Source organism: Lithobates pipiens, unplaced genomic scaffold (assembly GCF_037356315.1).
Source record: "Lithobates pipiens isolate NorthernLeopardFrog02 unplaced genomic scaffold, aLitPip1_a1.2 Scaffold_23, whole genome shotgun sequence".
NCBI classification, from domain to species: domain Eukaryota; kingdom Metazoa; phylum Chordata; class Amphibia; order Anura; family Ranidae; genus Lithobates; species Lithobates pipiens.
This window is the reverse complement of record NW_027507785.1, coordinates 142,064,405-142,091,531: the sequence shown is the minus strand read 5'-3', so window position 1 is coordinate 142,091,531 and position 27,127 is coordinate 142,064,405. Positions and strand designations below refer to the sequence as shown.

General features: G+C 48.6%; 11 pseudogenes; all 11 read left to right on the top strand.

The window, feature by feature from the left end:
• The first annotated feature begins 234 nt into the window (after positions 1-234).
• LOC143929039 (5S ribosomal RNA) lies at positions 235-353 on the top strand (annotated as a pseudogene).
• A 12,775-nt stretch (positions 354-13,128) lies between these two features.
• On the top strand, positions 13,129-13,247 carry LOC143928477 (5S ribosomal RNA; annotated as a pseudogene).
• Positions 13,248-14,384: 1,137 nt separating this feature from the next.
• On the top strand, positions 14,385-14,503 carry LOC143928948 (5S ribosomal RNA; annotated as a pseudogene).
• A 160-nt stretch (positions 14,504-14,663) lies between these two features.
• LOC143928891 (5S ribosomal RNA) lies at positions 14,664-14,782 on the top strand (annotated as a pseudogene).
• Positions 14,783-17,402: 2,620 nt separating this feature from the next.
• LOC143928476 (5S ribosomal RNA) lies at positions 17,403-17,521 on the top strand (annotated as a pseudogene).
• Positions 17,522-18,442: 921 nt separating this feature from the next.
• LOC143928834 (5S ribosomal RNA) lies at positions 18,443-18,561 on the top strand (annotated as a pseudogene).
• Positions 18,562-18,660: 99 nt separating this feature from the next.
• LOC143928947 (5S ribosomal RNA) lies at positions 18,661-18,779 on the top strand (annotated as a pseudogene).
• A 160-nt stretch (positions 18,780-18,939) lies between these two features.
• On the top strand, positions 18,940-19,059 carry LOC143928836 (5S ribosomal RNA; annotated as a pseudogene).
• A 1,169-nt stretch (positions 19,060-20,228) lies between these two features.
• Positions 20,229-20,347, top strand: LOC143928903 (5S ribosomal RNA; annotated as a pseudogene).
• Positions 20,348-20,668: 321 nt separating this feature from the next.
• On the top strand, positions 20,669-20,787 carry LOC143928938 (5S ribosomal RNA; annotated as a pseudogene).
• Positions 20,788-20,887: 100 nt separating this feature from the next.
• On the top strand, positions 20,888-21,006 carry LOC143929062 (5S ribosomal RNA; annotated as a pseudogene).
• Positions 21,007-27,127: the final 6,121 nt, after the last annotated feature.

Sequence of the window (27,127 nt, the reverse complement as noted above, 5' to 3'; positions counted from 1 at the left end):
TTTGGAACCTCCACCAGGATGGAGGCGAAGTATTGTCTCCTGGGATTAGTTGAAGGAGTTGGAAACCCGGGAAGCAGCCAGATGGCAGTTCTGAGATGCCTATTTCAGGCAAGTAAACTGATTGCCCAACCCTGCTTAGCCTCCAATGTTGGCATTGACTTGGTTTTTTTAGCTTGTTTCCCAAGATCACCATGTTGGCGTTTGTCAAGATGGTTGAGAGTGCCCAAAGAGATCGCCTATGGCCCCATCCCCTTGAAAGTGCCCGATCTTGTCTGATCTCGGAGGTTAAGCATTGTCGGGCCTGATTAGTAACTGGATGGAAGACCGACTGGGAATACCAGGTGCCGTATGCTTATTTCTTGATCATACATCACGGGACACAGGATCATTACATAATGAGTTATATAGGCACCTCTGGTGATGGGACACTGGTTAACCCCCAATTAAGGAGAATTCCTTCCCTATATAACCCCTCCCATATGGGAGGCACCTAATTTTTCCCTTTGCCAGTGGTGGTTTGTCACATAAAACATGTTCTATGAAGAAAGTTCTGTGCAGGTCCCTGCGGGGGCCTAAGGGCTACAACAAACCGGATCCATATCTCGGGCCGATATTTTGACTCCCAAGATGTTTTGCCTGTAAGTCCTCTCCTATTGGAAGACTGGGCTCTGGGAAAACCAGACTTACTGTACTATTTACATAGTGGCACGAAAGTTTCTGGCAGAGTCTTTTACAAGGTCCAGGTAGGAGGTTCTTCTGAGAAGGAACCCCAAAAAAAACCTGAAGGTTGGCACAATTCTGCCCGCCGTGATGGGTGAAGGCTGGAATCTGTCTGTTTTCAGCAATTCCTGCGGCGAGGACAGGTAAGGGAAGTTAATCCTGTATAAATTATATTATGGATTTCTTCATTGAGTAGTTGTATGTCTTACTTGGTTTCCACCACTAGGGGGAGTAAGAGCAGCCTGATGCATACTTACATGCCTTTCAGATGCACACGCTCAGTGAAGCCTGGTTCTCCCAGATGACTCATGTCTCCACTGCAATCTCAGCCACAATGAAGGTAATACGTAGTCTGGGGGTCCCAGACAGCTCCGATGGCAATTCCCTTCCCCCCTGGATACCGGCAGTCCTCGTGCATGCACACCAAGCACGCTTCCGTGCTAATGGAGGAGGCGGGAGTGTGTTTGCGAGCCGCGTCGTTCGGTGTGCACGGCGCTGTACTGCGCAGTTTTACAGCCCAGAGCGTCAGGGGGCTGTAAGTGGAGACACAGGAGCTGTGGGCAGTAAGCATCCCAAGGGATTGGATCCAGGCAAACCTAAGACAAACCTACTCAGCATCAGGTTGTGCAGTTTAAGCATATGTATTTATTGTGAGACTTTAAGCACAACAGTGATTGCACTTTGTACTAGTACCTCTGCTTTGTAGCTTAGGGCTATGTCTCCTTGTAAGAGGGTCTCAGGGGGAGATAACAAGGACACTGGTAAGTCACCGCCTAGGTCTAGGGGTTCTAAAAATGCCAGTAGGTTACCATCCCCCCCCTGCAAGACTGGAGTCAGCCTCACAGGATGAGTCAGTGCCCCTGTCAGGATTTGCAGCCTCTCCTGATATTTCAGCCCCGGTATACATCACTGAGGACTCCCTTAGGGCTACATTGGAAGGTTTTGAAGGGAGAATCAAGAATTTTATTTCAGCTTCCCTGAAAGAAAGCAGGAAAAGGGGTAGATCCCCTCCCTCTGCTGAGATTCCTCTTTCAGATGACACTTCTGACAATGAGGAGAGATCCCTATCTTGGGACAGGTATCTTGAGCAGTCGGATGAATCAGAGGAAGAGGAGAGAGTCCCCTCCTCCCAGGCGCTCAGAAAACAGGTGCAGTATTATACTGAATTGGTGCGTACCACATTCAGAATGCCTGCTGCTGAGATCGCTACGTCCTCTGTTTCTTCCCTGGGAGTCAGGAAAATCCCACAACCTGCCTTTTCCTTTCCAATTAATCCCTTAATGGATAAATTGTTGTATGAGGATTGGGGACATCCCGATAAACTGTTTGCTCCTCCTAAAAGGTTTTCTATGCTTTATCCTCTGGAGGAAAGTTTCACCAAGAAATGGGGGGTCCCATCTGTCGATGCGGCTGTTTCTTGCGTGAATAGAAATCTGACCTGTCCTTTGGATAATGCTCAGGTATTTAAAGATCCAACTGATAAGAAGCTGGAAACATTATTAAAAGCCTCCTTTTGGGGGGGCGTGTCCTGACCATGGAGGAGTGAGGAAGTACTTCACCTCAGCTCCGCTCCATCGCCGCACATATCAGCTGCCCTCAGCGGGGAAATCCGATCCACATCACCGGGCTCAATGTCCCAACGATCCCGGCAGTCTTCCCGACCGCCGCAGGGTAACAAGAAGCGGCAGGGACAGCTGGATCAGTTCTTCCCGGGCCCCCACAGACAGGGCCGCGATGGACCCAATATCGACCGGGAAACTTCAGAAAGCTGGGAAATCCTCACAGCCTGCTACAGCGACGCCTTCCCAGTCGACCGGACCGTCTCCCCTGGCTTCTCCGGTGCCCTCCCCAGGATCGGTAAGCGATTCGGCCCCCCCTGCATCCCCCGGGTCCCTGGATGGCCGCTCAGAGGTCTCAGACCTCATGGGAGATGACACAATACGCCGCCATATTATGTCTCTCCCCACCAGAGAGGACCTAGAAAAGTTCACTAGCAGAGTGGAGAAGGCTTTCACCGCTGATATTGCCCAGCTTAAAGCTGATACTACACATCTGGGTCACAGAGTGGAGGCCCTGGAGGAAAAACTAGAGGAGACTCTCCCCGCTATTGCTCTGCTGCAATCTAGGTGCCAAACACAAGACCATCAGCTTGAGGTACTGCTGGGGCAATTGGATGATGTTGAAAACCGCAGCAGGAGGGCCAATATCAGGATCAGGGGGCTCCCGGAGGCTACTGGACCCAGGGATATTGTCCCCACTCTGACTGATATCTTTAGGGACATATTGGGAGTCCCAGCCACTGCTCCTATTGAAATAGACCGAGCCCACAGAGCACTGCGCCCCCCGTCTCAAGACGCTGACAATCCCAGGGATATAATCTGTAAACTTCACAAATATACTATCAAGGACCGGATTATGAAAAAAGTGCGGGGTAAGCCCTTTTATGATTTTGATGGTGCTCGACTGACTTTCTATCAGGATCTCTCGCGGCGCACCCTCATGCGGCGGAGAGCCCTTCGCCCGCTCCTTTCTGTGCTCCAGGCTGCAGGACTGTCCTACCGCTGGGGCTTCCCCTTCTCTCTGCATGTGCTTAAGGATGGCAGGCAGGTGACCCTGTGCACAAAAGACGATCTTCCACATTTTCTATCCTCTCTGGGGCTGAATCCCGTGGACTTTCTGGATTGGAGAGGACCCCCGAGCGACTTGCTTGTCCCCCCCCTTCCTCACAGATGGTCTACAGTCACACGCAAGCATCGAGGGACAGACATAGTTCAACCCGCAACTCTTCAGTGGTTCCTTCTACCACCCGAGACTGATACCGAGCCTGGGCTGTGTGATAGACGGCTGATTGCGGACTTTTTCTACTATGATTGCTGGTGTCTGGGCCTCCCCCCACGGGAATTGTAAATGGGATGTTTTGACCCTGTACCCCCCCCCCCCGGGTGTTCCAGGGACCTGGATGTGCCCTATGCGGCCGAAGACTGTGGCTGCCGTGGCCGCAAGAATTTTTGGTGACTTCTCTCCAGCCCTTGTTACTGTTTGACTATCAGATTAGGCCTACAGGGTGGAGAATGTTTACATTCCCAATGTTGTAAGGTGGTCTGCCACGGCGCCCCCTTTTTCTTCCCTTTGCGGGGCACCAGGGGTGGGGGGAGGGGGGTTTTTTAATGTGTTTTGGTTTCTGTTTTTATTTCCCCCTTTTCTTTTGCCATCGTAGCTACCTCCGTGACCCCCCCCCCCTCCGCGGTCTGCAGTTTGCTGTGCGGCTACCGTGGCGGGGGGGCCTCTGCCAGGGATCGGCCAGACTCCACGTCCCCGAATGCAATCAGCCCACACTGGGCTTCACCCCTTTTTTCCTCCTCTTTTATTTTTTACTTTTGTTGCTTTTTTGGATCGGTTTTTCTCCCGAATTGAGGCTATTCTGCTCTCAGATGTGGTGGGCGGGGCGGGGACCTTCCTTTTCCCCCTTGTTTTGGTTTACGTTCCCCACATAGGCCATCCATCCATGGGTTTAGTTCCCTGTTGGGACTTTAGGAGGGGGCTAGGAGCCCCCCCGGATAGTGGGGTGGGTCCCATCTCCCCCCAAACTGCTGCATTGTCTAATTTTGATGTAGCTGTTTTGTTTTTATGTTGTTGGTATTTTTGTACTATTTTTTTGTGTTTTTTATCTCCCTATCTCTCCCCTTTTCTTCTCCCTCTTTTTTCACTCCCCCCTTTTCCTAGGAGCCTGCTGTTGCTGCGGTCCTTACACCAGGCGGGTTGGGACGCTTGCCCAGTCCTCCACCCTCCAACTCTCCCATGTCTACACTCCAGGTAATTTCCTACAATTTACGGGGTCTCTGCTCTCCGGGGAAGAGGAACAAATTGTGGTGGGAACTTAAAAAGTTGAAGGCCCAAGTGGTCTTCCTGCAGGAAACACATTTCACCAGCCATTCCCTACCCAGGTTGCCCACCCATATGTTTAATCAGTGGTTTCACAGTACATCTCCTAAGGCCAAGTCCAGAGGGACTGCCATAGCGTTCCATAAGACGTGCCCTTTTCAGCCAGTGGATAGCAAAATTGACCCTCAGGGCCGATTTGTTTTCCTAAAGGGCACCTTCCTGGACGCTACCCTTGACCTATTGACAGACTTTAAAGCCGGGTATTTAATTTTAGGCGGGGACTTTAATGTCTGCCCGGACCATCTGCTCGACACTTCGAGCACCCGACCCTCACACTCCCATGCCTTTTTCAAACACTTTCGCAAATCACTGCAGGCACACCTTTTACTTGATATCTGGAGGATTTTGCATCCCTCGGGACGAGACTTTAGCTATTACTCGTCCGTCCATGACGTATAACCATGCATAGACCATGTCTATGTTGACCGTCCCACGCTTGAGCTTCTGTAGACGGCATCCATTGGCAGCATCACCCTTTCGGACCATGCACCGGTTGGCGTGACCATTCAATTACCATCTGGTCCCCACAGGGCCTGGACGTGGAGACTGAACGAAAATCTCTTGGATGACTCTGCTGCGGTTGCCAAGGTGTCGGAGACCATCTCCCACTATTTTAGGGAAAACGCCTCGGATGAGATAAGTGCGGGTGTGCTTTGGGAGGGGCACAAAGCCGTGATTAGAGGGGAACTGATATCATTGGGTTCCCAAATCAAGAAAGCACGTCAAGAGGATTTCAACAGGGTTCTGGCCGCCTTACAGGCGGCAGAACTCTCCCATAAGCAGGGGGGGAGCCCAGAGGCTAAGCAGAAGCTTTTTGAATTGCGTGACCTGTTTTTACGTTTATTAGATCGCCACACGTGTAGGCAGGCCAGGCATCTTTCACACAGGTACTATGAACATGGAAACAAATGCGGCCGTATGCTGGCCAGGGCCCTTCGCAAGAAACATGCTCAAGCTTATGTACAGAAGCTCCGTTCCCCCTCGGGTGCCGTTTGGGTCCAATCCAACAAGATTGCCTCGGGGTTCCAGGAATTTTACGCCCAACTTTATAACCTTTCCCCGGCCTCGCCCGCACACGCTCAGCCTCCCAAGTCTGCTGCCATTCAATAATTTTTAGCGTCGGCGAGAGTCCCTACACTTACGGCGGAACAATGCGTCGACTTGGAGCGGCCGATTTCGCCGGAGGAAATTGCGCTAACGGTGAAATCCCTGCCCAAGGGCAAGAGCCCGGGATCGGATGGTTTTTCGGGTTCCTACTATAAGATCTTCCTGCCCCTCTTAACGCCACATATGTGCACCTACTTTAATTCCATCGCGGAGGGGAAGCCTATCCCAACCGAAGCACTGTTGGCACACATTACGGTGCTGCCAAAAGAGGGCAAAGATCCTACCGTCCCCCAGAGCTATCGACCGATTTCCCTTCTTAACGTCGATATTAAGATTCTAGCAAAAGTCCTGGCAAACAGACTTTGGAGTCTTATGCCCCAAATTATTCACCCAGACCAAGCAGGGTTTATTCGTGGCAGGGAGGCGAGAGATAACTCCATCAGGGCAATCCAACTCATTCATTGGGCACGTAACAGTCCTGATCCTAAACCTTGTATCGTCCTTTCGACGGACGCCGAAAAGGCGTTTGACCGCGTCGACTGGGGGTACTTATGGGTGGTACTGGAGGCTCAGGGGTTGGGGACGCATATGATGTCCTCGATTATGGCCTTGTACTCCACTCCGTGTGCACAGGTGAAGGTGAATGGGGTGCTTTCCTCCCGGTTCCCGATTCGAAACGGCACGAGACAGGGGTGTCCACTGTCTCCTCTCCTTTTTGCCTTGGTACTGGAACCACTGCTCTGCAGGGTGAGGGCGAACGCAGACATTAGAGGCCTGAAGGTTGGGATGACGGAGCACAAACTGTCGGCGTATGCGGACGATGTGCTCCTTTATCTCTCTGAACCCCTGATCTCGTTGCCGGTTCTGTTGAAGGAGCTGAGGACTTTTGGTGAGTTATCCAATTTCAAGATAAACCTTTCCAAATCGGAGATTTTGCCTATTCACCTCGCCCCGCCTCAAGCGGACCACCTGCAATTAGCATTCCCCTTTACCTGGGCCACGTCTTCTATTAAATACCTGGGCATCCAGTTGACCAACTGCTTTGATGCCTTATATGCCGCTAATTTCCCCCCCTTATTACATGCGATCAAGGCGGATTTGTTGCAGTGGACCAAAACCGCTTTTACGTGGTTCGGCCGCATTAATATTATTAAAATGAATATCCTGCCCCGAGTATTATTCTTTTTACAAATGATACCCATCTCCCTCCCTAAACTGTTTTTTACCCAATTGAATAGCATTCTGTCGACATTTGTGTGGAACACAAAGAAACCTAGAATAGCCATGGCCTTGCTGAAACGCTCGAAGCTGACGGGGGGTCTGGGGGTTCCGGATATCCAGAGGTACCACAGGGCTATTGTTCTACAGAGGATACTTAATTGGAAATTTCATACTAAGTCAAAAGTGTGGGTCTCTCTGTAAAAATGGCTAGCTGGGAGAGATTTGGCTTATGCGCCCTGGTTGTCCCCGGAATATAGGGGGTTATCGGTGGATGTCTCCCCGCTCACTGTACAGTCTCTTTTGATTTGGGACAAACTGAACAAGACGCTGGGCCTATCCCCCCCTGTTTCTCCGCTTGCCCTGCTGGGAGGGTTCCTATGGTTCCCGCCAGGGGAGCGGAGGGCCTTTTTTGTCCCCTGGGGAGCTGACGGGAATGCCAGTTGTGGACAGTTTCTCAGCGGTGGCCAAATGGTCAGCTATGAATCCCTGCAGACCGGGCATGCGCAGACAGCTATGAATTTTTGGCGATACAGGCAATTGCACCACTTTTTTGAAGCCCATGGCCACTTAATCAGGGACGAAGCGCTCCTTACACCATTTGAGCGTTTTTTTGTAGCAGATGAACCCACTCCCCACCTGATCTCCGAATTATATCACTTGCTGGGCTGTGTTACCGAGGTCGCTAGACCGACATACATACGGGTCTGGGAGAGGGAGCTACAACTTGACTTTTCCGCGGCCCAACTGTCCCACCTCTACAAACTCACGTACGCTAGCTCCATGGAGTCCAAAACCCAAGAAACTAATTTTAAAGTACTGTCTCGCTGGTACAGAGTGCCGGCAGACTTAGCACGTATCTACCCTTCGGTATCGGACCGGTGCTGGAGGGAATGTGGCCAATTGGGCACCCTCCTTCATATTTGGTGGGATTGCCCACGAATCAAGCCATTCTGGGAGGACATCCGATCCCGCATAGAGGCAGTTTTGCATCTTGATGTGCCACTGTCTCCGGCCAACTATCTTTTGCACATTCCTCCGATCCCGATTGGTAGATACAAAAAAAGCCCTCTGCCGCATCTGTTGAACGCGGCCAGACGTCTTATACCGATTTACTGGAAACAAACTAGGACTCCCACAGTGGAGGACTGGGTCAAAAAAGTGAATGACATCAGAGAAGCGGAATATTGGGTGGCAACCTGTAGGGGTACACGGGCTAAGTGTGACAGCATATGGCAATCATGGACAGTCTACATGTCCGAAACTATATACGCTACCTCCAGTCTGGACTTGGCTCTACTGGAGCTAGCGGAACCCTCTTTGAGATCCCGCACACACAATGATGTTCCCACCTAGTGGCTGTTTTTCACCTTCTTGCCCCATGGACGGAGAGACGACTTTGCTGCTGAGACTCGCCTGGTGCTGGACCGCTGCACTTCGCAGGGATGTCAAGTAGGCTCCACCCTCCTCCCTTACCCTATCCCCCAATCCCCTCTCTACCCCTTCTTGCCTCTCTCTCACCCTTCCTACTGTTCTTTTTTACCTTCTTTCTCTGTATTCCACACTATAAGATGTTGCCTTTTATTGACCTACGTGGTATTGAGCTGTGGTGGTGCGTTAGGCTTCCTGTGGGCTGGCTGGCCCTGCGGCCACTTTGTTTGGCTGACGGGGGGAATCCCTCTGTCCGGAGGGGTCCATGCTGGGACGTCCCTCCTGGGCGGGGGGGTTGCTGTGGGCCTGTCCTACCCCCGGGGGACGCTCGGGAGAGGTTGCTGGAGGTGATTGTGCCCCCCTCTCCTGGGCGGCCCCTGGGGGTGGTCCCATGCCTCCCCGGCCTTTTGTATGACGGGAGGTGGGGGACTGGGCTCCGGCCCGTCCTCTCCTTTCCGCTCAGAGGCACCTTGGAGCGGGGCCCTAGCCCACGGAGGCCGGACTTGATGTGTATGAGCTAGAAGACACTCCAGACGTTCATCTCCACCCGTTTGCCTAATTCATGTGTCTGGTTTGAGCCGCCAACTCTTGGCCACTGGGTCAGTTTTTATGGGTGTCATTGTTTCCTACAGTTTATTTGTTCTTTGTTTGGTCCTGACACAGCTGTCTAATGTATACTCAAGTGTGTTTCAATGTCAAAATATCTCAAAATAAAGATTTTACAAAAAAAAAAAAAGCCTCCTTTTCCATGACTGGCACTGTAGTGCAACTTACAGTCGCAGCTGTGGGGTTGTGTCAGTTCCTCAAGGAACAGGTTAAGCAGATGCTTGGCCTCCTTCCCAGTGAGGAAGTGGAGAATTATGCAGAAATACCTCAAATTCTGTGTTTCCTGATTGATGCGATTTCGGATTCTGTCCTACAAGCATCTCGTTTGTCTCTCCTGTTGGTACACATGCGAAGGGCCCTATGGCTAAAGAATTGGGCAAGCTGAGCTATCATGCAAGAAGCATTTGATTGGGTTCCCGTTTAAAGGGGAACGTTTGTTTGTAGAAGAATTAGACAAATTCGTCCAAAAAATTTCAGGGGGTAAATCTACTCTCCTTCCAGTCAAAAGGAGCAAACGTCCATCATTTAGGCGTTCTCTCTCTCCCGGAGCATCAAGCTCTAAGCAGTGGTGACGGCCTTCTCAACCCCCCTCTACAGGAAAGGCTCAAGGCCGGGCCCAGGGGCAGAAGAAATCCTGAGGGCGAAAGCCTGCCAAGCAGAGCCCGAAAGCTTCCTTGTGAAGGAGCGCCCCCGCTCGGCCAAGTGGGGGGAAGGCTCTTGCAGTTTGCAGAAGCCTGGCGGGAAGAGATCCGGGATGAGTGGGTGGTCTCTTCGGTATCTCTGGGCTACAAGCTGGAGTTTCAGGAGATTCCACCTTCTCGCTTTCTAAGGTCAAGGATCCCCAGGGACCCAGTAAAGCAAAAACCGCTATTTCTGGCCTTAGATCACTTACTATCCCAGGGGGTGATAGTAGAAGTGGACCCAAAAGAACAGGGTTCAGGGTTTTACTCGAATCTCTTCACCGTTCCAAAGCCAAATGGAAGTGTCAGACCTATCCTAGATCTGAAGGATCTGAACCGGTTTTTACGCATCCGGTCCTTCTGAATACAGTCAATTCGCACTGTGGTCTCCTCCCTGCAAGGGGGAGAGTTTATGGCATCAATAGACATCAAGGATGCATATCTCCATGTGCCAATTTTTCCCGCACACCAAAAGAATCTAAGGTTTGCGGTAGAGCGGCGCCATTTTCAATTTGTGGCCTTGCCGTTCGGGCTAGCTACGGCCCCTCGAGTCTTCACAAAGATTCTGGACCCTCTCTTGGCAAACCTAAGAGCTCAGGGTATAGCCGTCATGGCTTATCTAGACGATTTGCTTCTCATAGAGAAAACAGTAGCGCTCCTGAACCACAGTGTTACCAGAACGCTAGAACAGCTGGAACGCCTAGGTTGGATTATAAACCTAGAAAAGTCGTCCCTACAGCCTGCTACCAGGTTGGAATACCTGGGTATGGTTATCGACACTGCTCAGGGCAAGGTGTTTCTACCAAGGCCAAAAGCCTTGGCCATTGGGGATCTGGTGCGTCTAATTCTGGGTAGAAGATCTTCCCCCATTCGGTTGTGCATGAGACTCTTTGGGAAAATGGTCGCCTCCTTCGAGGCCGTTCCATTCGCCCAGTTCCACTCAAGGCCTCTGCAAAGATTCATCCTTGCAGCTTGGAACAGGAAGCCCCAGTCCTTGGATCTTCCTATGCGTCTATCCCCAGGGACACGCAAGAGTCTCGTCTAACGAGTCTAAGAGTCTCGTTACAAACCGAGAATTTGCTGAAAGGCAAAACTTTTCTTCCTCTTCCATGGAAGATTATTATGACAAATGGCAGCCTGACAGGCTGGGGAGCAGTGTTGGAGGAGACGTGCTCGCAGTGGAAATGGTCTGCGATCGAGAAGCTATTGCCCATAAATGTCTTGGAGATCCGGGCAGTTTATATGGCTCTCATAAACTGGTCTTTCAGACCTGTTCGGGTTCAGTCCGACAATGCCACAGCAGTGGCCTATATCAATCACCAGGGCGGTACCAGAAGTCTGGTTGCGCAAAAAGAGGTGAATCGTATACTTGTCTGGGCAGAAAGGCATGTTCCATGCCTTTCTGCAGTCTTCATTCCAGGAGTGGAAAATTGGCAGACAGATTTTCTGCGCCGCCAGCAGTTGTGCCTAGGAGAATGGGCTCTGCACCCCGACGTGTTTTGGAACATATGTCGCAGGTGGGGTACTCCAGACGTAGATCTGTTTGCGTCCAGGTTCAACAGAAAACTGGACAAATTCGTGTCAAGGACAAGAGATACACTCGCTCAGGGGTCGGATGCTCTGACAGTTCCCTGGGATCAGTACAATTTGATTTATGCCTTCCCCCCGTGCCCGCTTCTGTCGCGGTTCCTGGGAAGAGTCTAGAGGGAAACAAAGTCGCTTCTTTTGGTAGCCCCGGCTTGGCCCAGGCGACCGTGGTACGCAGAGATCATGAAGTTGGCAGTAGGCAGGCCGTGGATCCTCCCTCTCCGGCCAGATCTGCTCTCACAGGGTCCAATTTACCATGCTGCTTTACACAGTCTGAATTTGACGGTTTGGCTGCTGAGACCCACATTCTGAGAGACCGTGGGCTTTCGGGGCCAGTCCTTTCTACTCTGGTCAATGCCAGAAAGCCGGCCTCCAGGCTTATTTACTACAAAATCTGGAGGGCATATGTTTCCTGTTGTGAACTCAGGGAATGTCATCCTAGAAAGTATGTCATTAGCAGGATCTTGGCCTTCCTCCAGTCAGGCCTAGAAATGAATTTGGCCATAAGCACTATCAAGGTGCATATTTCGGCCTTGTCAGTGTTTTTTCAGAAACCACTTGCATCACATTCCCTGGTGCGGGCTTTCATCCAGGGGGCTATGCGGATAAGGCCGCCAGTCAAACCTCCGGTATGCCCATGGGATCTGAATTTGGTTCTCTCAGCTTTGCAGGGGCAACCTTTTGAACCTTTGCATCAGGCTTCGTTAGTTCTTTTGACTAAAAAATTGGTTTTCTTGGTAGCCATATCCACGGCTAGAAGAGTGTCAGAACTAGCAGCTCTCTCCAGTAAAGAACCGTATCTAATTATTCATAAGGACCTGGTGGTAATGCGTCCCAACAGGTCCTTTCTGCCTAAGGTGGTTTCAGGATTCCATTTGAATCAAGATGTAAGCCTACCATCCTTTTTTCTGGACCCACAGTCTGCAGAAGAAGAATCTTTGCACACTTTGGATGTGGTAAGGGCAATCAGTATCTATCTTCAGGCAACTGCACAGATAAGGAAAACTGATTGCTTATTTATTTTGCCGGAAGGCCCTAGGAAGGGTCAGGTGGCATCAAAATCCACTCTCTCAAGGTGGATTAGACAGATTATTTCTCAGGCCTATAGTGTTAAAGGGAAGATCCCTCCTTTTCAAGTGAAAGCGCACTCAACTAGGGCTGTAAGTGCTTCTTGGGCAGTGCATCACCAGGCCTCCCTGGCTCAGATCTGTAAGGCTGCAACTTGGTCATCAGTCCACATATTCACCAGATTCTATCAGGTGGATGTCAGAGGGCAAGAGGATATCGCCTTTGGGCGCAGTGTACTGCAGGCTGCAGTTTAGGTCCTCCGGTCCTTGGCGATCTATATATTATGATCTGTGTCTCCCTCCCCTCAATCTGAGCATTGCTTTGGGACATCCCACTATGTAATGAAGCTCCTGTGTCCCCTGATGTATGATCAAGAAAATAGGATTTTTATACACAGCTTACCTGTAAAATCCTTTTCTTGAGAGTACATCACGGGACACAGGGCTCCCACCCCTCTTGGGTTTTACGTGGTTTCCTATTGCTTTGCTACAAAACTGAGGTGCCTCCCATATGGGAGGGGTTATATAGGGGAGGAATTCTCCTTAATTGGGGGTTAACCAGTGTCCAATCACCAGAGGTGCCTATATAACCCACTATGTAATGAAGCTCCTGTGTCCCGTGATGTACTCTCAAGAAAAGGATTTTACAGGTAAGCTGTATATAAAAATTCTATTTTTTATGTTGTTGGCGTTGACCTGTTTTTTTTCACTTGTTTCCCAAGATGACCATCTTGGCGTTTGTCAAGAGGGTGAGAGTGCCCAAAGAAAGTGCCTACGGCCAAATCACCCTGAAAGTGCCCGATCTTGTCTGATCTCGGAGGTTAAGCATTGTCGGGCCTGATTAGTAACTGGATGGGAGACCGACTGGGAATACCAGGTGCCGTAGGCTTCTTTTTATGCTGTTGGCGTTGACATTTTTTTTTTTTTCCGCTTCTTTCCCAAGGTGACAATCTTGGCATTTGTCAAGAGGGCTGAGAGAGCCCGAAGAAATCTCCTACGGCCACATCACCCTGAAAGCGCCCGATCTCATCTGATCTCGGAGGCTAAGCAGGGTCCGGTCTGGATAGTACCTAATTACAGGTGCCGTAGGAATCTTTTTATATTGTTGGCTTTGACCTGTTTTTTTTTCGCTTGTTTCCCAAGGTGACCATTTTAGCATCTGTCAAGAGTTTTGAGTATGTCCCGAAGCGTTCGCCTAAGGCCACATCACCCTGAAAGCGCCCGATCTCAGAGGCTAAGCAGGGTCAGGGTCAGATGGGAGACCGCCAGGGTCTATGTTTTTGGCGTTGACCTGTTTTTTTTTCACTTTTTTCCCAAGATGACCATCTTGGCATTTGTCAAGAGGGTTGAGAGTGTCTGAATAGAACACCTATGGCCACATCACCCTGAAAGCGCACAATCTCATCTGATCTCAGAGGCCTAGCAGTGTACGGCCTGGTTAATACCTGTATGGGAGACCATCTGTGAATACCAGGTGCCGTAGGCTTCTTTTTATGTTGTTGGTGTTGACCTGTTTATTTTCGCTTGTTTCCCAAGGTGACCATCTTGGCTTTTAAAAAGAGGGTCGAGAGTGCCTAAAGAGATCACCTACGGCCCCATCACCCTGAAAACACCCGATCTTGTCTGATCTCGGAGGCTAAGCCGTGTTGGGCCTGGTTAATACCAGGATAGGAGAACGTCTGGGAATAATAGGTGCCGTAGGCTTCTTTTTATGTTATTGACCTTGACCTGTTTTTTTTTTTTTCACTTGTTTCCCAAGGTGACCATCTTGGCATTTGTCAAGAGGGTTGAGAGTGCCCGAAGAGATCACCTACAGCCCCATCACCCTGAAAGCGTCCAATCTCGTCTGATCTCGGAGGCTAAACAGTGTCAGGCCTGGTTAGTACCTGGATGGGAGACCGCCTGGGTATACCAGGTGCCATAGGCTTCTTTTTATGTTGTTGGCTTTGACCTGTTTTTTTCGCTTGTTTCTGAAGGCGACCATCTTGGCGTTTGTCAAGAGGGTTGGGCGTGTCTTGAAGAGAATGCTTACGGCCACATCACCCTGAAAGCACCCGATCTCGTCTGATTTCAGAGGCTAAGCAGTGTCAGGCCTGGTTAGTACCTGGATGGGAGACTGCCTGGGAAGACCAGGTGCCATAGAAGGATCTGGCCTGGTTAGTGTCTTGATTGGGAGATCGCCTGGGAATACCGGATGCCGTAGACTTCTTTTTATGTTGTTGGCTTTGACCTGTTTTTTTTAGCTTTTTTCCCAAGGTGAGCATCTTGGCCTTTGTCAAGAGGCTTCAGAGTGCCCAAAGAGAGTGCCTACAGCCAAATCACCCTGAGAGAGCCCAATCTCATCTGATCTCGGAGGCTAAGCAGCGATGGGCCTGGTTAGTACCTGGACGGGAGACAGCCTGGGAATACCAGGTGCCGTAGGCTTCTCATTATGTTGTCGGCGTTGACCTGTGTTTTTTCCCTTTTTTCCCAAGGTGACCATCTTGCCATTTGTCAAGAGGGTTGAGAGTGCACAAAGAAATTGCCTACGGCCACAACACCCTTAAAGCACCCAATCTCGTCTGGTCTCAGAGGCTAAGCAGGGTTGGGCCTGGTTTGTACCTGGATGGGAGACCGCCTGGGTTTTCCAGATGCCGCAGGCTTCTTTTTATGTTGTTGGTGTTGACCTGTTTTTTTTCGCTTGTTTCCCAAAGTGATCATCTTGGCATTTGTCAAGAGGGTAGAGAGTGCTTAAAGAGATCGCTTACAGCAGCATCACCCTGAAAGCACCCTATCTCTTCTGATCTCGGAGGCTAAGAAGGGTTGGGCCTAGTTAGTACTTGAATGGGAGACGGCCTTGGAATACCAGGTGCCGTATTCTTCTTTTCATGTTGTTGGCGTTGACCTGTTTTTTTTCGCTTGTTTCCCAGGGTGACTATCTTGGCATTTTTCAAGAGGGATGAGAGTGCCCAAAGAGATTGCCTATGGGCACATCACCCTGAAAGCACCCAATCTCCTCTGATCTCAGAGGCTAGAAAGGGTCGTGCCTTGTTAATACCTGGATGGGAGACCGCCTGGGAATACTAGGTGCTGTAGGCTTCTTTTTATGTTGTTGGCGTTGACTTGATTTTTTGTTTGCTTCCCAAGGTGACCATCTTGGCATTTGTCAAGAGGGTTGAGCGTGCCTGAAAAAAATCTACTATGGCTGCATCACCCTGAAGGAGCCCAATCTCATTTGATCTCAGAGGCTAAGCAGGGTTGGGACCTGGTTAGTACCTGGATGGGAGACCGCCTGGGATTTCTCAATGCCATAGGCTTTTTTTTTAAGTTGTTGCTTGATTCCCAAGGTGACCATCTTGGCGTTTGTCAAGAGGGTTGAAAGTGCCTGAAGGGATTGCCTACGGGCAATCTTAGAAGTTGGCAGTAGGCAGGCCGTGGATCCTCCCTCTCCGGCCAGATCTGCTCTCACAGGGTCCAATTTACCATGCTGCTTTACACAGTCTGAATTTGACGGTTTGGCTGCTGAGACCCACATTCTGAGAGACCGTGGGCTTTCGGGGCCAGTCCTTTCTACTCTGGTCAATGCCAGAAAGCCGGCCTCCAGGCTTATTTACTACAAAATCTGGAGGGCATATGTTTCCTGTTGTGAACTCAGGGAATGTCATCCTAGAAAGTATGTCATTAGCAGGATCTTGGCCTTCCTCCAGTCAGGCCTAGAAATGAATTTGGCCATAAGCACTATCAAGGTGCATATTTCGGCCTTGTCAGTGTTTTTTCAGAAACCACTTGCATCACATTCCCTGGTGCAGGCTTTCATCCAGGGGGCTATGCGGATAAGGCCGCCAGTCAAACCTCCGGTATGCCCATGGGATCTGAATTTGGTTCTCTCAGCTTTGCAGGGGCAACCTTTTGAACCTTTGCATCAGGCTTCGTTAGTTCTTTTGACTAAAAAATTGGTTTTCTTGGTAGCCATATCCACGGCTAGAAGAGTGTCAGAACTAGCAGCTCTCTCCAGTAAAGAACCGTATCTAATTATTCATAAGGACCTGGTGGTAATGCGTCCCAACAGGTCCTTTCTGCCTAAGGTGGTTTCAGGATTCCATTTGAATCAAGATGTAAGCCTACCATCCTTTTTTCTGGACCCACAGTCTGCAGAAGAAGAATCTTTGCACACTTTGGATGTGGTAAGGGCAATCAGTATCTATCTTCAGGCAACTGCACAGATAAGGAAAACTGATTGCTTATTTATTTTGCCGGAAGGCCCTAGGAAGGGTCAGGTGGCATCAAAATCCACTCTCTCATGGTGGATTAGACAGATTATTTCTCAGGCCTATAGTGTTAAAGGGAAGATCCCTCCTTTTCAAGTAAAAGCGCACTCAACTAGGGCTGTAAGTGCTTCTTGGGCAGTGCATCACCAGGCCTCCCTGGCTCAGATCTGTAAGGCTGCAACTTGGTCATCAGTCCACATATTCACCAGATTCTATCAGGTGGATGTCAGAGGGCAAGAGGATATCGCCTTTGGGCGCAGTGTACTGCAGGCTGCAGTTTAGGTCCTCCGGTCCTTGGCGGTCTATATATTATGATCTGTGTCTCCCTCCCCTCAATCTGAGCATTGCTTTGGGACATCCCACTATGTAATGAAGCTCCTGTGTCCCCTGATGTATGATCAAGAAAATAGGATTTTTATACACAGCTTACCTGTAAAATCCTTTTCTTGAGAGTACATCACGGGACACAGGGCTCCCACCCCTCTTGGGTTTTACGTGGTTTCCTATTGCTTTGCTACAAAACTGAGGTGCCTCCCATATGGGAGGGGTAATATAGGGGAGGAATTCTCCTTAATTGGGGGTTAACCAGTGTCCAATCACCAGAGGTGCCTATATAACCCACTATGTAATGAAGCTCCTGTGTCCCGTGATGTACTCTCAAGAAAAGGATTTTACAGGTAAGCTGTATATAAAAATTCTATTTTTTATGTTGTTGGCGTTGACCTGTTTTTTTTCACTTGTTTCCCAAGATGACCATCTTGGCGTTTGTCAAGAGGGTGAGAGTGCCCAAAGAAAGTGCCTACGGCCAAATCACCCTGAAAGTGCCCGATCTTGTCTGATCTCGGAGGTTAAGCATTGTCGGGCCTGATTAGTAACTGGATGGGAGACCGACTGGGAATACCAGGTGCCGTAGGCTTCTTTTTATGCTGTTGGCGTTGACATTTTTTTTTTTCCGCTTGTTTCCCAAGGTGACAATCTTGGCATTTGTCAAGAGGGCTGAGAGAGCCCGAAGAAATCTCCTACGGCCACATCACCCTGAAAGCGCCCGATCTCATCTGATCTCGGAGGCTAAGCAGGGTCCGGTCTGGATAGTACCTAATTACAGGTACCGTAGGAATCTTTTTATATTGTTGGCTTTGACCTGTTTTTTTTTCGCTTGTTTCCCAAGGTGACCATTTTAGCATCTGTCAAGAGTTTTGAGTATGTCCCGAAGCATTCGCCTAAGGCCACATCACCCTGAAAGCGCCCGATCTCAGAGGCTAAGCAGGGTCAGGGTCAGGGTCAGATGGGAGAATGCCAGGGTCTATGTTGTTGGCGTTGACCTGTTTTTTTTTCACTTTTTTCCCAAGATGACCATCTTGGCATTTGTCAAGAGGGTTGAGAGTGTCTGAATAGAACACCTATGGCCACATCACCCTGAAAGCGCACAATCTCATCTGATCTCAGAGGCCTAGCAGTGTACGGCCTGGTTAATACCTGTATGGGAGACCATCTGTGAATACCAGGTGCCGTAGGCTTCTTTTTATGTTGTTGGTGTTGACCTGTTTATTTTCGCTTGTTTCCCAAGGTGACCATCTTGGCTTTTAAAAAGAGGGTCGAGAGTGCCTAAAGAGATCACCTACGGCCCCATCACCCTGAAAACACCCGATCTTGTCTGATCTCGGAGGCTAAGCCGTGTTGGGCCTGGTTAATACCAGGATAGGAGAACGTCTGGGAATAACAGGTGCCGTATGCTTCTTTTTATGTTATTGACCTTGACCTGTTTTTTTTTTTCACTTGTTTCCCAAGGTGACCATCTTGGCATTTGTCAAGAGGGTTGAGAGTGCCCGAAGAGATCACCTACGGCCCCATCACCCTGAAAGCGTCCAATCTCGTCTGATCTCGGAGGCTAAACAGTGTCAGGCCTGGTTAGTACCTGGATGGGAGACCGCCTGGGAATACCAGGTGCCATAGGCTTCTTTTTATGTTGTTGGCTTTGACCTGTTTTTTTCGCTTGTTTCTGAAGGCGACCATCTTGGCGTTTGTCAAGAGGGTTGGGCGTGTCTTGAAGAGAATGCTTACGGCCACATCACCCTGAAAGCACCCGATCTCGTCTGATTTCAGAGGCTAAGCAGTGTCAGGCCTGGTTAGTACCTGGATGGGAGACTGCCTGGGAAGACCAGGTGCCATAGAAGGATCTGGCCTGGTTAGTGTCTTGATTGGGAGATCGCCTGGGAATACCGGATGCCGTAGACTTCTTTTTATGTTGTTGGCTTTGACCTGTTTTTTTTAGCTTTTTTCCCAAGGTGAGCATCTTGGCCTTTGTCAAGAGGCTTCAGAGTGCCCAAAGAGAGTGCCTACGGCCAAATCACCCTGAGAGAGCCCAATCTCATCTGATTCTTGGAGGCTAAGCAGCGATGGGCCTGGTTAGTACCTGGACGGGAGACAGCCTGGGAATACCAGGTGCCGTAGGCTTCTCATTATGTTGTCGGCGTTGACCTGTGTTTTTTCCCTTTTTTCCCAAGGTGACCATCTTGCCATTTGTCAAGAGGGTTGAGAGTGCACAAAGAAATTGCCTACGGCCACAACACCCTTAAAGCACCCAATCTCGTCTGGTCTCAGAGGCTAAGCAGGGTTGGGCCTGGTTTGTACCTGGATGGGAGACCGCCTGGATTTTCCAGATGCCGCAGGCTTCTTTTTATGTTGTTGGTGTTGACCTGTTTTTTTTCGCTTGTTTCCCAAAGTGATCATCTTGGCATTTGTCAAGAGGGTAGAGAGTGCTTAAAGAGATCGCTTACAGCAGCATCACCCTGAAAGCACCCTATCTCTTCTGATCTCGGAGGCTAAGAAGGGTTGGGCCTAGTTAGTACTTGAATGGGAGATGGCCTTGGAATACCAGGTGCCGTATTCTTCTTTTCATGTTGTTGGCGTTGACCTGTTTTTTTTCGCTTGTTTCCCAGGGTGACTATCTTGGCATTTTTCAAGAGGGATGAGAGTGCCCAAAGAGATTGCCTATGGGCACATCACCCTGAAAGCACCCAATCTCCTCTGATCTCAGAGGCTAGAAAGGGTCGTGCCTTGTTAATACCTGGATGGGAGACCGCCTGGGAATACTAGGTGCTGTAGGCTTCTTTTTATGTTGTTGGCGTTGACTTGATTTTTTGTTTGCTTCCCAAGGTGACCATCTTGGCGTTTGTCAAGAGGGTTGAGCGTGCCTGAAAAAAATCTACTATGGCTGCATCACCCTGAAGGAGCCCAATCTCATTTGATCTCAGAGGCTAAGCAGGGTTGGGACCTGGTTAGTACCTGGATGGGAGACCGCCTGGGATTTCTCAATGCCATAGGCTTTTTTTTTAAGTTGTTGCTTGATTCCCAAGGTGACCATCTTGGCGTTTGTCAAGAGGGTTGAAAGTGCCTGAAGGGATTGCCTACGGGCACATCACCCTGAAAGCACCCGATCTCATTTGATGTTGGAGGCTAAGAAGAGTCAGGCCTTGTTAGTACGCGGCTGGGAGACCGCCTGGGAATACCAGGTGTCGTAGGCTTCTTTTTATGTTGTTGGCGTTGACCTGTTTTTTTTAGCTTGTTTCCCAAGGTCACCATCTTGGTGTTTGTCAAGAGGGTTGAGAGTGCCTGAAGAGATTGCCTATGGCCACATCACTCTGAAAGCACCCAATCTTGTCTGATCTTGGAGGCTAAGAATAGTCAGGCCTGGTTAGTACCTGGATGGGAGACCACCTGGGAATACCAGTTATTGTAGGCTTCTTTTTATGTTGTTGGCGTTGATTCGTTTGTTTTTTTCCGCTTGTTTCCCAAGGTGACCATCTTGGCATTTGTCAAGAGGGTTGAGAGTGCCCAAAGAGATCGCTTACAGCAGCATCACCCTGAAAAAGCCCTAGCTCTTCTTATCTCTGAGGCTAAGAAGGGTTGGGCCTAGTTAGTACCTGGATGGGAGATGGCGTTGGAATACCAGGTGCCGTATTCTTCTTTTTATGTTGTTGACATTGACCTGTCTTTTTTCGCTTGTATCTCAAGGTGACTATCTTGGCATTTGTCAAGAGGGTTGAGAGTGCCCAAAGAGATTGCATATGGGCACATAACCCTGAAAGCGCCCGATCTCCTCTGATCTCAGAGGCTAAACAGGGTTGGGCCTTGCTAGTACCTGGATTGGAGACAACCTGGGAATACTAGGTGCTGTAGGCTTCTTTTTATGTTGTTGGCGTTGACTTGTTTTTGTTTTGTTTGTTTACCAAGGTGACCATCTTGGTGTTTGTCAAGAGGGTTGAGAGTGCCTGAAGAGCTTGCCTATGGCCACATAACCCTGAAAGCACCAGATCTCGTCTGATCTCAGAGACTAAACAGGGTCGGGCCTTGTTAATACCTGGATGAGAGACCACCTGGGAATACTAGGTGCTGTAGACTTCTTTTTATGTTGTTGGTGTTGACTTGTTTTTTTTTTTGTTTCTTTCCCAAGGTGACCATCTTGGCGTTTGTCAAGAGAGTTGAGAGTGCCTGAAGTTATTGGCTACGGCCACATCCCCCTGAATCTGTTCCATCTCGTCTGATCTTGGAGGCTAAGCAGGGTCGGGCCTGGTTAATGCCTGGATGGCAGACCGCCTGGGAATACCAGGTGTCGTAGGCTTCTTTTTTTTTTCAAATATAATTTTTTCTCCAAACAGGGGAAGACGGTCCCCCGAGTACATAATGCAACAGAGAAATACAGAGCAAAAAGCAGCTGAACAATACTTGATACAGGTATATTCGCAACTGTGAGTCTGCCTTCCATCAATCATAATGATTCAAGGCACGGATAAAGTACTGTACCAAGATCCAGGGTCACACAAACCCCAGGTCCCTCCGGCATAATCCATCCAGAGGGGGGGGGTGGGGCCGTCATTCCCAATTTTCCACTTTTTCCAAAAGAGAGAGTGGGTGGAGGGGGTGAGAGATAGGGGAGGAAGGCAGAAAAGAGAAGGGGTGAAAGATCAGGAAAGGAGAAGAGGGGACGAGACACAATGGCAGCCACTGTCCAAGGGGCCAGTCAAGGAAAGCTCAGAGCATTAAGGTGATAGCAGGCGACATCCTTCCAGCGAGAATATAAAGGTATTCCAGATGTCCCAGGTTTGTTTAAAAAATTCTTGTTTACCTTGTGATGTGAGGATCAAGTCCTCCATTTTTTTTAATGTCCTCTATTTTCCTAAGCCAGTGAGTAATGAAAGGGGGGGAACATTTTTTCCAATAGAGAGGGATGCAGGATTTCGCCACATTTATCACATGCCGTAAAATTTATTTTTTTGTACTTCTTAATGGGAATCTGTCAATGGTGCAAGAGAAAGAATGCAGCCTCTTCCGGGATGGAGAAGTCTGTGAATTTTTGTGTTATGCATCGGATCTCTGTCCAGAAGTCCACCAAGCTGGGGCAGGACCAAAAAATGTGGATCAACGTGCCCTCTTCTTCTCCACACCTCCAGCATATGTTCGAGGAAGAGGGGAATTATTTATGCAGCTTTGATGGTGTCAAATACCACCTGGTGAGAAGTTTAAAATTTGTCTCCTGTATCTTCGTGCACAGCGAGGTTTTGAGAGCCAAAGTGATAATGCGTTGTCTCTGTGCTGGGGAAAACGAGCAATTAAGGTCCTTTTCCCAGTTGGACAGGCAGGTTAAGTGTGGGTGATCTGTTTGAGAGAGAATGTGGACCAAAGGGCCTTCGCTCCTGCATAGAGCCTCAAACTCCGTCTGAGGGCGTGCGAAAGTTTGAGTATTGGGGATGGAATGGAAAAAATGATGTTGTTGCGCCGCTCTCCAAAAAGGCATTTGGAAAAGCCCAGTAAGGGGTAAATCCTCCAGGGGGGTCCAGAGTCAAACTGGAGGGAAGCAGTGTCTCGCACCAATAGGCTCAATAAATAAGTCATCCAGGGTGTCCCCGAAAGCTGCAGAAGGCAATCTCGGCAAAGAGTAGGTGGGGGCCAGAGGGGGGGACGAGGGGCGCAACCAGGGAGAGGGGACACATATGCGGGAATGTCAAGCCCTTCCAGTACAGCGCACTAGGTATCACTCAGACCCCCCAAAGTGCAACTCCCCCCTCTAAGGTCAAGACTCCAGAAGGGAAGATGAGCCGCCCTGGTCTGTACATGAAAGAACCTGCTGCCAAGGGGTTGGGGCCATCATCCCTTCCTCCAATGGGAGATGCCACCTGTCAAGTGGTGCCCCTCCGACAATGTCGTCGGGGTATATGTGGAGCATCCAGGGGGAGGCAGGGACCACCCAAACAGTGAGGGGTAACGCCTCCAATGGGGACCGGTGTCAGACAGGAGGATAGCGGTGTCTTGTACAAGTTGGTTAATTAGACAAGTCATCCAGTATGTTCCTGTGAGCAGCGGAAGGAAAGGTCGGTAAGGATTATGAATGGGTGGGGGCCAGGGAGTGCATAAAACTGCCACCAGATGACCGGGGCCGAGAGGGCAAGGGGATGAAAGTCGGATCTGGTAGGTGGGGGGGGGGTGAGGAGTCTCACTCATATTACTCACGTTGGCCATCCCTTGAAGCTGAGCTCTCTGCATACCCAGGATGTTCTTCTGTATAATCTAGCCTATCTGTATACATTAGCCTGTCTTTTGTACACATTAGCCTCTCTGTATCAACTAGCCGGTCTTCTGTATACACTAGTCCGTCCCTAGCTTGTCTTTTATACACATAGTCTCTCGGTATACCCCGCCTTTCTGTATACATCTTTATACCCTAGCCTCTATGTATAATCTTGCCTCTCATTATACCCCAGCCTGTATTCTGTTTACCCAATTTTGTCTTTTATATAAACTAGCCTGTCTACTGTATAACGTAGCTTCTCATTATACCCCGGCCTCACTGTCAGCTTGTCTCTGTACACTAGCCTCTCTGTTTTCCCTAGTCTCTCTGTTTAAAATAGCCTCTCTGTATACACTAGTCTGTCTGTATACTTTAGCAAGTCTGCACACACTAGCCTCTTTGTGTAAAACAGCCTCTCCCTCAGTATAACCTCGCCTCCATCTCTGCATATCCAGTACGTTCTTCTGTATAATCTAGCCTGTCTTTTGTACACATTAGCCTCTCTGTATAAACTAGCTGGTCTTCTGTATACACTATTCCGTCTGTATACACTAGCAAGTCTGTGTAACCCGGTCTCTCTCTCCCTAGAAAACACCAACCCTGACCCTGACAGAGGAGGAGGGTTTAATAGTCCCTCAGACTCCTCCCACAAATACGGGCTGGCCTGCGGCCAGCCTTCCCACTTGTAATTGGAGTCTTCAAGTGGGAAATGCGATATTACTTAACCACTTCCCACCCGGCCAATGCACATATACGGCCGGGTGGGAGCCGTCTACTTCTGATAGGACGTTCAGGAATGTCAATCAGGGCTCTGTGATTGGCCCTCCTGATCACATGACGGCCGTGTCCAATCACGGCCGTCATGTGATGTAAACAAACAGCCGGTTGCTAGGCAATCGGCTCCTCCTCTCCTCACACAGAAGTCATCGCTGAGGAGAGGAGAGTAGATTGCTGCAGCCGGTGTCTTGTGAAATAGGGTCCTCCATCAGATGCTGTCCCCTGCGTACTGCGCATGCGCAGTACACAGGAGCACAGATTCCGAAAATTGCCGAGGACGAACGGCGCCTGCGCCGTGAGTCCAGGTTCTATCCCCACTATCCAAGTGGACATAGAGTTAGAATAAAAAAGAGCCGAGCGCAGCGAGGCCGAGCCCGAAGCGTGGCGAGCGAAGCTCGCCCGCGAGGGGCCCTCTAAAATTCTAAACCCTATGTCCGCTTGGATAGTGGGGCTACCTCCTCCACTCACGGCGCAGGCGCCGTTCAGCTTCGGAGATTTTCCGAAGCTCCGTCTGCTCCGTACTGCGCATGCGCAGTACGGAACGGACACATATCGATGGCCGGACTCTATTAGGCAGAACACCGGCTGATGATCAGTGAGTATGAGCTGTTTTTTACAGCTTTTTACTCACTGATCTTCAGTCTAGTGTAAACACACAACACACCACACAGTGTAAACACAGTCCCCACATATGTCCCCATAACACACATGTCCCCAAAACATACATGTCCCCAAAAAATAAAAACACATGTCCCTAATAATAAAAACATGTCCCCCACATATGTCCCACTAAAATCACTTGTCCCAATGATTATGTGCACACATATGTACGTGATCACCTGCACACATATGTACATGATCATTTGCGTACATATGTCCGTGATCACACAAACCAATTATTATACACTTAACGGATTTTTTTTTACCAAAAACATGTAGCAGAATACATTTTGGCTTAAATTTATGACAAAATTTGATTTTATTGGATTTCTTTTAAAATAGAAAAACGAAAATATTGTTTTTTTTCCAAATTTCCGCTTTTTTGCGCTTATATCGCAAAAAATAAAAAACGGAGTCGTGAATAAATACCACCAAAATAAATCTCTATTTGTGCGAACAAAATGATAAAAACTTCATTTGGGTACAGTGTAGCATGACCGCACAATTGTCACTGAAAGCGCTAGAGCGATGAAAGCTGAAAATTGGGCTGGGAAGGAAGGGGGCGAAAGTGCCCTGTATTGTAGTGGTTAAGAACCAAGGCCTGAGGTGTGCCATGGCCTGGATGGTCAGTATGCTTGAAAAGAGGGCAAAAAGACACAAGTATAGGTAGAAAAGGAAAGGTAAAGATCCCATCCATTAAATGACATATGCCCAAACGCCAACTGTAAGTTACCGCTGTGAGAGTAGAATCCACCGACTCTTGACCTGAAGATGAGAAGGAACCCCCTAAGAGTCTGCAAGCTACGCAAACCCAAATTAATGTCCCGTGAAGGATAGGATGAGCCTGATGCCCAAGGTAACCCAGACATGAGAATGAACTTCTTGTGAATGAGAGGATACGTGGGGAAAAGGGAGCAAGGGCTGACCCGAAGAACCCTACAAGAAGATGGCTGAGCAGACTGAAAAAACCCAACACAAGACTGCCTGGGGTATACAGTGAGGCTATTATAATTGGAATGAGGCTGGGGTAATAAGATTGGCTTGGGTATACGGCGAGGTAGACCCTAGAAAAGAAACAGAAATCAGAAAAGTCAAACAAGGTAATACAGATAGGCTAATGTTATTCCCCTGAGCCTGGTATATACAGAAGAATGGCTAGTGTATACAGAGAGGCTAGTGTGTACAGATGACAAGCTATTGTTTACAGATAGGCTTGTGTATACAGAAGAGAGTCTTGGGAATTCAGTGAGGCTAGTGTATGCAGAGAGGCTGGGACACCGAGACTATTGTAAAAAGAAGGCAGGCTAGTGTATATAGGTTACGGGCACGTGTATACAGAAGACAGAGAGGCTAGTCTATATAGAGGGACTGGTGTACACAGAAAGATTAATGTATACAGAAAGGCTAGCGTGTACAGAAGACATGACTTTATTTTTTGCTAATGCAACTACATCTAAATCATGTAAAGAGTTACAGTGCTTTTTTCATATTTGGTGCTGTTAAAAGGTCAGTAGTGTGTTGTCAGTGGTGATATCAATGTGACAGTTAATGTAGAGAACTACATATATAAAAAATAGAGCAAAAGAGGGCTAAGTTTATTTTGTTAAGTCATTGACTGATAGACGTTAAGTAATTGGCCGTTATTGGTTTGGCAGTACATGGTTTATTTTGATGTAAGATAGTTTTATTCTCTACCTATAGCCGAGTTTTAGACGACTTTATTATTAGCATTAGTCGCATTAATCATATTTATTATGCAGAGTGTAAGTATTGTAGTGAGACGATATTGCTTTTGAAAGATTTGTATTATTATACATAGCATTGTTAGTAGACCAATAGGACAATTTACATGGCTTAATATTGCAGAGCGTAATTTAACAGGAAAGAAATCCAAAGCGTTAGTTGCAGTAGCTTCATAAAACTGAGAAATCGTTGCATTACTCTAAATGTAAAAGTTGTTCCGGTAGCACTGAGAAGACTGATATTAGATGAGTGATCTACCCATTCCGTTTACTATTGCAGAGAGATACCGGTTAAATCTTAATATCTTAATATTTATTGCTGCGTGTAAGGTAGAAATAAGATGGTTTTGTGTGAGTTGGTTTACCAGGATATAGAGATCGTAATCTGGTTATTCTAATAATAAATATAGCAAAATAACACAGATTAATATTGAGACAGTATATACAAGTCGAGTTTAAGTGGAAATACACGAAATGACAGCAACGACGTGTGTAGGTTTTTATCAATCGGGTTCATTACGTGTCTTTAATAATGTAGTAAATATACCCCAAATACAGTATAAGGATAAGAAAGGAAAATAACTGGCAGAGGATGACATGGCAAAAAGACAAACTGCATTAGAAATGTGAATGTGAATTAGAGATGAAATGTCAATCCCCATTGGTAACCATTAATAAAGTTAACACGGCTACGTACAGCAAAGTTTGAGCTAAGCAGCTAAATATTCCTTTATATTGCAGAGCTTAAGTATTGCAGTTGAAAAGAGATCGGAAGCGT